Here is a 9,942-nt window from a genome sequence, read left to right as displayed (position 1 = left end):
CTTTGTTGCATCTGAGTCAAGAGAGTGAAATGGAGGGGGGGCCTGGGTAGCTCAGTGGTAAAAGACGCTGGCTATCACCCCTGGAGTTCGCTAGCTCGAATCCCAGGGCGTGCTGAGTGTCTCCAGCCAGGTCTCCTAAGCAACCAGATTGGCCCGGTTGCTAGGGAGGGTAGAGTCACATGGGGTAACCTCCTCGTGGTCGCTATAATGTGGTTCGTTCTCGGTGGGGCACATGGTGAGTTGAGCGTGGTTGCCGCAGTGGATGGCGTGAAGCCTCCACATGCGCTATGCCTCCGTGGCAATGCGCTCAACAAGCAACACGATAAGGTGCGTGGGTTGACGGTCTCAGACGCGGAGGCAACTGGGATTCGTCCTCCGCCACCCAGACTGAGGCAAATCACTATGTGACCACGAGGACTTAAAAGCACATTGGGAATTGGGCATTCCAAATTGGGAAAAAAAAAAAAAGAGTGAAATGGTCTGGAAAGAAAAGGTCACAGTCTTTTTAAAAAGACAAGGCAATGATGTCACCATTCATGGTAAAGTCATTCAGAATCTAAAAGACAAATTTAATTATAATTTTTTAATTATTTCAAAGTTGTCTCTGAGATAAGAGCCCTTAAAAACAAGTTTCTGCTCATCTCTGTATGTGTTAAAGCCATTTAACAGTGGGGCTGTAGTCAGGGAAACCACTGATCAGGTGCTATTTTTGGTCTGAGGACATTTGAGCAGCTAGATATTCCTGAATTTATTCATTTCATTTTTGACACACATGATAATGGAAAAGTGAGAGACCCTTTTTAAATAGAAATTATGGGGACAAACAATGAGATTTTCAAGAAGCCAATATTCTTAGCCAAGGGAATTGCATGTCCTGTAAAGTTGATGCTGATTGGTCACACATACGGTGCTAATTAATCAGATTCATTCAAATTTTGTATGTTGAAGTAATTTAGAAAAACCAACATATATAATTTCACTTTACCTTCAGAAACACTATATTCTTTGAGGTTCATTGATGTAGTGTTTTTCAGAAGCTCACTTGTCAGCTGTAAACAATGTTGGGGAAGATACATTAAAAACTAGCTTGAAGAGCTACAAGCTACTTATATTTTTAAGTAGTTGAAGAGTAAAACATAGTTAGCCTTTTTTTGGGAACTGCAGCATAATTCGTATTGTAAGAATTATATTCTGATGCTCGCTGACAATGTGAGAGACATGAGCAAATCAAATGACATACAGAATAAACAGTCAACTAAGAACATCTGTTGCAACTCAAGTCTTACAACTTTCACCTCAGTGGAAAACTTAGCTGCACAAATTTATCTAGGATGCATAAGGAATTATCTGCCCCACATTTTTCATTGAATATCCTGTTTCACTCGGAAATATGTCAGATTACAAAAGTAAAATGGTTTGCGAGCGGCATTCCTCTTTGACTTTAAGGATTGTTGATAGCTCTTAGTATGTGGTGAATATATGTGGTATGCTGGGGGTTGACAGATGGGACAAGGAAATGGGCCTTAGGAAATAGGTTATTCATCACTGGGATCATTCTGATATGTCTTCAGGCCTTTGTTCTTTTTTTAGTGTTCAGATCTGGATAGAGCCATGAATAAAGCCAGGAGTGTCATGGATACATGATGTAAACTTGGCATGGAGCGCGCAGACTTGTAAGACAATTTAAAATAGTCCTCTAGTAGTGTTAACATTCTCGGCATATAAACAGTTGCAGTCTATGGACCACGATTTACACAATTTTAGTGATGATAAATATTATCTTTTTCTTTGGGCACAACATCTATCGAGTTCAAGAACTAGTTAAAGTTTATGCAAGCAATTTCCCTTGTGCTAACTTATTCTGGGGCCTCAGGAAAATGACATCCTGACAGCTCTGATTGGCTGATGACACCACAAGAGCGCTCAAAATCCCAAGCCCTTCACTGGCGACTATCCTGCATGAGCTGTGACATGAAAGGCAGCAACCAAGAAAGTGGGCGCAGGCACTGATTTAGTGTATTTTATGGTACATCTATATGAGACCTGTTGTGGTGCCATCATCCAATCAGCTGCTGTTTTGAAAGATAAGACATCTGTCTTGCTGCATCCCTGTCCATTAATTCAGACTTAAACAGGCCACGATTTGCATATGAAGGCACCTTGTAAGTATGCTGGTTTGGAGAGCCTTCAAAGGCACCATAACGTCATGACTAATGATCAGTGTTGGGTAAGTTATTAAAAATAGTGATCCACTACAAATTACTAATTTTAAAATTTTAATATAATTTTGATGATTTCTTAATGGAAAGTTACTCTAAAACAATTTTCACAAAAAGTTTTTTTTTTTCCATCGAACAAATTCTAAATTATGTCTATATTTCCTCCTTGTTCATTATCCCTGTCCCTTCAGCTGTCACAGAAACACAAACAGACATACATAGGAACATACACTCACTGAGCACTTTATTAGGAACACTTGGGTGTGTCTGATGTGGTCTTCTGTTGCTGTTGCCCATCCTCCTCAAGGTCCGATGTGTTGTGTATTCTGAGTGCGAACTGCCACTCACTGGAAGTTTTTTTTTGACAAGTTAAAGAAATACTCAAACCAGCCCGTCTGTCACCAACAATCATGCCACAGTCTAAATCACTGAAATCACATTTTTCTGATGGTTGATTTGAATATTAACTGAAGCTCCTGACCTGTATCTGCGTGATTTTATGCATTGCATTGCTGCCACAAGATTGGCTGATTAGATAATCACATGAGTATGTGTTCAGTTTTTGTGTAGATCTCATACTAAATTGATTCAAAATTTCAAACAAAATAAAATCAAAGGCAATCTGAGTAAACAAAATACAGTTTTTAAATGATAATGTTATTTATTGAAGCAAAACATTTATCCAATACCAGCTGGGCCTGTGTGAAAAAGTATTTGCCTCCCCTTCCCTTAGTTACTATATCCCCAAATCTATGAAATCGCATTCATTATGGGATTCAGCTGGACTAGACACATTCAGGCCTGATTAATGCCAGAACTGTTAAATCAAATTGCCACCTAAATAGAACTTTTTTAGCAGTATATAGTTGGCTAAAAGGTCTCACCCAGTAGCATACTATGTCAAGGTCGAAAGAAATTCCAGAAATGATGAAAAAGATGGTTGAAATACATCAGTCGGGGAAGGGTTGCAAAGCTATTTCAAAGGCTCTGGGATTCCAAAGAACCACAGTGAGAGCCATAATCTCTAAATGGAGAAAAGTTGGCACAGTAGTGAAAGTGAAGTGGCTGACCTTCCAAAATTCCTCAAAGATCACTGTGATGACTCATGCAGGAAGTCACAAAAAAGCCAAGGACAACATCCAAGGAACTGCAGGCCTCTCTCGCATCAGTAAAGGTCACTGTTTATGACTCCGTTATCAGAAAGATAGTGGCCAAAAATGGCATCCATGGAGGAGTGGTGAGGCTAAAACCACTGCGAACCCAGAAGAACATTAAGGCTCATCTGAATTTTTCCAAAACATACCTTGAAGATCCTCAAACCTTTTGGGAGAATGTTCTGTGGACTGATGAGTTGAAAGTGGAACTGTTTGCAAGACAGAGGTCCCATTACATCTGGCGTAAATCAAACAGAATTCCACAAAAAGAACATCATACCTACAGTGCATCCGGAAAGTATTCACAGCGCTTCACTTTATCCACATTTTGTTATGTTACAGCCTTATTCCAAAATGGATTAAATTCATTATTTTCCTCAAAATTCTACAAACAATACCCCATAATGACAACTTGAAAGAAGTTTGTTTGAAATCTTTGCAAACTGATTAAAAATAAATAAATAAAAAAAGAAAAAAAAAAAATCACATGTACATAAGTATTCACAGCCTTTGCTCAATACTTTGTTGAAGCACCTTTGGCACCAATTACAGCCTTAAGTCTTTTTGAGTATGATGCTACAAGCTTGGCACACCTATTTTTGGGCAGTTTCTCCCATTCTTCTTTGCAGGACCTCTCAAGCTCCATCAGGTTGGATGGGGAGCATTGGTGCACAGCCATTTTCAGATCTCTCCAGAGATGTTCAATCGGGTTCAAGTCTGGGCTCTGGCTGGGCCACTCAAGGACATTCACAGAGTTGTCCTGTAGCCACTCCTTTGTTATCTTGGCTGTGTGCTTAGGGTCGTTGTCCTGTTGGAAGATGAACCTTCGCCCCAGTCTGAGGTCCAGAGCGCTCTGGAGCAGGTTTTCATCGAGGATGTCTCTGTACATTGCTGCATTCATCTTTCCCTCGATCCTGACTAGTCTCCCAGTTCCTGCCGCTGAGAAACATCCCCACAGCATGATGCTCCCACTACCATGCTTCACTGTAGGGATGGTATTGGCCAGGTGAAGAGCGGTGCCTGGTTTCCTCCAGACATGACCCTTGTCATTCAGGCCAAAGAGTTAAATTTTTGTTTCATCAGACCAGAGAATTTTGTTTCTCATGGTCTGAGAGTCCTTCAGGTGCCTTTTGGCAAACTCCAGGCTGGCTGTCATGTGCCTTTTACTGAGGAGTGTCTTCTGTCTGGCCACTCTACCATACAGGCCTGATTGGTGGAGTGCTGCAGAGATGTCTTCTGGAATCTTCTGGAAGATTCTCCTCTCTCCACAGAGAAATGCTGGAGCTCTGTCAGAGTGACCATCGGGTTCTTGGTCATCTCCGTGACTAAGGCACTTCGACCCCGATCGCTTAGTTTGGCCGGGCGGCCAGCTCTAGGAAGAGTCCTGGTGGTTCCAAACTTCTTCCATTTACGGATGATGGAGGTCACTGTGCTCATTGGGACCTTCAATGCTGCAGACATTTTTCTGTATCCTTCCCAAGATCTGTGCCTCGATACAATCCTGTCTCAGAGGTCTACAGACAATTCCTTGGACTTCATGGCTTGGTTTGTGCTCTGACATGCACTGTTAACTGTGGGACCTTATATAGACAGGTGTGTGCCTTTCCAAATCATGTCCAGTCAACTGAATTTACCACAGGTGGACTCCAATCAAGTTGTAGAAACATCTCAAGGATGATCAGTGGAAACAGGATGCACCTGAGCTCAATTTTGAGTGTCATGGCAAAGGGTGTGAATACTTATGTACCTGTGATTTATTTATTTATTTATTTATTTTAATAAATTTGCAAAGATTTCAAACAAACTTCTTTCACGTTGTCATTATGGGGTATTGTTTGTAGAATTTTGAGGAAAATAATGAATTTAATCAATTTTGGAATAAGGCTGTAACATAACATGTGGAAAAAGTGAAGCACTGTGAATATTTTCCGGATGCGCTGTACGGTCAAGTACGGTGGTGGTAGTGTGATGGTGTGGAGATGCTTTGCTGCTTCAGGACCAGGGCGACTCGCAATAATTGAGGGAAACATGAATTCTGCTCTCTACCAGAAAATCCTAAAGGAGAACATCCAGTCATCAGTCCGTGAGTTGAAGCTCAAGCTCAACTGGATTATGCAGCAAGACAATGATCCAAAGCACAGGCGTAAGTCCACCTCTGAATGGCTCAAAAAAGCTAAATTAAAATTTTGGAGTGGCCTAGTCAAATTCCTGACTTGAACCTGATTGAGTTCATGCTCAAAACCCTCCAATGTGGTTGAACTAAAGCAGTTCTGCAAAGAAGAGTAGGCCAAAATTCCACCACAGCATTGTGAAAGACTGACCTCCAGTAATCAGAAGCATTTGTTTGCAGTTGTTGCTGCTAAAGGTGGCACAACAAGCTATTAAATTTAAGGGGGCAGTTAGTTTTTCACATGGGTGATAGTTTTTGTTTTTTTTCAGTCATTAGTTGAAAAAATGTATAAACAAATTACTGCTGAAAACTGCTCCATCAGACTTTGGTCAATACATCCAGCCCCTCTCACAGGTAGAGTTTGTAAGTGGGGGTCCGAACCTCCTGAGAGAGTAAGCTCTAACGTGCACCATGTTTCGTTTGACCTTCATTAGCTTGCATAACCAGATAGCAGTGCAGAACAAATGTAGTGGTGGAATGCTGATCAACCAACTGTATCAAAATAAATTGGCACCAGCAGTCAAATTAAAATGAGAAAATTCAATGCTTCAAAGAACAAAAAGCACCGTGTTATATAAAATCCAAAGCACATACTTGTGATGGGGAACAGATAAACAATTTACAATATTATTAAATTGTTATTTCGGTTATGACAAAAGATTCAAGTAACATCATCTCTTGATTAAATTCTATTAATGAGACATAAGAAAACCTTTTCCATTCCTACTTAAAGGAGGATATAAGGTATTTTGACAGAATCCATTATACCGAAATGTGCAACTAAAGCTTCATGCTTGCTGATTTTTTGACTGACGTTATCTACAGCTTTGACTTTTTGGACTGCAACTGTTATTTAGAGACTCACGTCTGTTTTGGAGCTTTGTTATATTCAAAAGTTGCTGATATGCAACAGGACAATTAAGTGCTATTGGAGAGGTGAAGACAAGGGGTGAAATGATACTATTTGCATTAGAAAAAAAAACTCAATTTGACTGTGGAAGTGAATGTATGTTGCAGATCTTAGATCACAATATAAACATCCTGTCCTAAGCAGTATAGATATAATGGGGTCCAAATGTCTAAGACTATTAATAAAACTGCTTCTATTTGCATTTTTCACATTTGATAAAAACATTGTTAAAAATTACATTATCAGTATAACATTTTTGAGTTAAAAGTTTACTGAAAATTTTATGAATTTCCCTTTTGCTTTAATAACAGTATACACTCAAGCTGGCATGAACTCAGGTTTGTGCAAAAACTAATGATTAATTTTATTATTCCAGTATGATATGATAATTTCCAAAGAACATCTTGTGTGCTTCAATGAAAGCAAGGAAAACTTACCTTTTGTAAAAGAATAAAATAAAAATAATATGAGTTAACATTGTCAATATCACAAATTTGATTAGTGACCTAGAATTTATTTTACATCATAACTTTTCTTTGTTTTACTTTTTCTCAAAATTCTATCCCCTATTCCATTGAATACATTTTTAGACCATCAAATGTGAGTAATATAGTTTTATTAGAAATCTTGCTTTGTAATTATGAAATCATGTAGAAATCTTCAATCTGTTATAAAACAATCTTTAGTAATTGTGCTGCATGCTCTTTGAATTTCCAGCACAGCAGGAGTGCAACAAAGGAACTGGTAATAGAACTGATGCATATGCATAATCCAACATGGATTGCATCAAGGCCAGGCTACCTCTCCCTGCCGCCCCATATGATCTCTGCATTGGCTCCCTGGGGGTCTTATCATCCAGGCGTGTCTGTCCCCAGGGTTGGGAGGGTTAATTTTGAACCTGGTTACTGGTAACATGTGCATATAAAATGGCTAGAAATAGCATTTTAGCTATTTACACAAGGTTTATTTCTATTTCTTCTGCTCCAAACTTATTTTAAACTTACTTCTCTGTCTGCTCATATGAATGTAACACATCATAAGAAAGTGTTTCACCGCTGTTCAAATGCACTTTGGACTGCATCATTTATATGTATAAATGTTTTCCCTCTGAAAGGACTAAATATTAAATGAAACAAATGACAATAAAATGCAAAGTAATCTCTTCAGTAATCAAAATACTTTTTGAATGTAACTGTATTCTAATTACCAATTATTTAAATTGTAACTGTAGTGGAATACAGTTACTAATGTTTTGTATATTAAATACGTAATCCCGTTACATGTATTCCCAGGGTTGGGAGGGTTACTTTTGAAATGTATTCCACTACAGATTACAGAATACATGCTGTAAAATGTAATTTGTAACGTATTCCGTTTGATTACTCAAGGTCAGTAACATATTCTAAATACTTTGGATTACTTCTTCAGCACTGGTAGATTTTTTTCACTTGTTTTGACTATAAAAACTCTGCCAGTACAGTAAGACAAAATACACATGTTAAAAATACATTCTCTGAAAAACCTAAATATCTTATGCAGTGTTGTTTCTAAAACAAGATAAATCAAACTGATCTTGTTTTAAGGATTTTTAGATATTTTTACAGGAAAACAATACAAAAATTATTATCAAGAATACGATTTTTGCCCTAATATCAAAGGTCTTACTAGAAAAAAGAAATTATGATCCAACGTGAATTTTCTTGATAAAAAAATATGATGGTGCCTGGTAACGTGCACGTAAAATGGCTAGAAATAGCATTACTTAGTGTAAAGCTGACAATTTACACAAGGTTTATTTCTATTTCTTCTGCTCCAAACTTACTTCAAACTTACTTCTCTGTCTGCTCGTATGAATGTAACACATCATAAGAAAGTGTTTCACCGCTGTTCAAATGCACTTTGGACTGCATCATTTATATGTATAAATGTTTTCCCTCTGAAAGGACTAAATATTAAATGAAACAAATGACAATAAAATGCAAAGTAATCTCTTCAGTAATCAAAATACTATTTGAATGTAACTGTATTCTAATTACCAATGATTTAAATTGTAACTGTAGTGGAATACAGTTACTTATATTTTGTATTTTAAATATGTAATCCCATTACATGTATTTCGTTACTACCCAACCCTGTCTGTCCTTCTCCCTCACTCTCTCTAACAGTCGCTGCAGGGGAGCTTGGCAAGCAAAGCCATTCCTCAAAATATACATGTGCTCAAACCAAACCATTAATAACTGGAGAAGTGGGTTCCCATTTTCACTACTGGAGGTCGCAGTATTAAGGCCTTTTCACATCAAACACGACGCGATTATGAGAGATGAATCACAGATGAATGGGCCTTTCCCATAGAAAGCTAAATGAATGTTCGCCGTTAGCGCATTCACGCTTTTATAATAGGTGGCACTAATCGACAAGCAATTTTACCCTGGTACAGTAGGTGGCTCAATGCTTCCATCACCGGGTAAGGAGAAGAAGAACTAACCACTTGACAAGTTTGCAAAACAAACTACAAAGAAAAGCAAACGATCCTCTAGCGAGCAGATCGAAACACATCTCTCCTCCAGCTGAAGCAGCGATTATGAGTGTGTGGTTGATTTGCTCAATAAGGAAGAAAACTTGCTAAGCACTTCACAACTATTTCAGTTCACCTGATGGACAAGTTGACAAAGTATTTTCATGTAAACAGTCTTAGGCGTGATTTATTAAGAATCGAGTGTAAAAAATGGTTTAACGGTTAAAACATTATCATTTGGAACAATATTAATTATATGCCACAGACACATATGCTGTATACTTGTGTTAAGTGCATTTGTTTAAAATCACTGTGTAATACACACTCATAATGACTGTTCAAACAAATGTTTAAAACAAATGTTTGACTGTATTGTACTGCCATGCCATGTAGGCCTACATCTAGGTGTTATGCTCAAGACCCTGCATGTTACTAATTAAACGTGATGAAATTTAAACACTCCAAGTGTGCAAGCGTCGTCATTTTTATTTGTTTAGCGCTTTTCACAACACACATCATTTTAAAGCAGCTTTACAGTAAATCATCCTTTAACAGAAAAAGCTGCAATCTATGTAATGTCTGAGTCATAATTGTGTGGTTTGACAAAAAAAATAAATAAATAAATAAATTATTATTGTATAGTTATTGTAAATTGTGCCATAGAAAAAATAAGTTATATTTGTATTTTGACCCCCAGTAAGCAAGCTGGTGATCTCACCCAACAAAACCCATCTTCAGTCTGACCCATTATTAGATACTTTTAATACTGCTACAAGATAAGTATGTTAGCGACTATTAAAAATAGCACAGCAATAATGATTTTGTTTTTGGTATTCAAAGGCACACATATCACAGCAATAGTTTTAATATTATTAATATGTGGCGAAGAAAAACACTTAAGATCCCCAAAGTTGTTTATTAAAAAAGTCATACAAAGGCAAATATGCTGCAATATATATTATATTATATTAAAG

This window comes from Myxocyprinus asiaticus, chromosome 6 (assembly GCF_019703515.2).
Source record: "Myxocyprinus asiaticus isolate MX2 ecotype Aquarium Trade chromosome 6, UBuf_Myxa_2, whole genome shotgun sequence".
Classification (NCBI taxonomy): domain Eukaryota; kingdom Metazoa; phylum Chordata; class Actinopteri; order Cypriniformes; family Catostomidae; genus Myxocyprinus; species Myxocyprinus asiaticus.
This window is presented reverse-complemented; position numbering follows the sequence as displayed.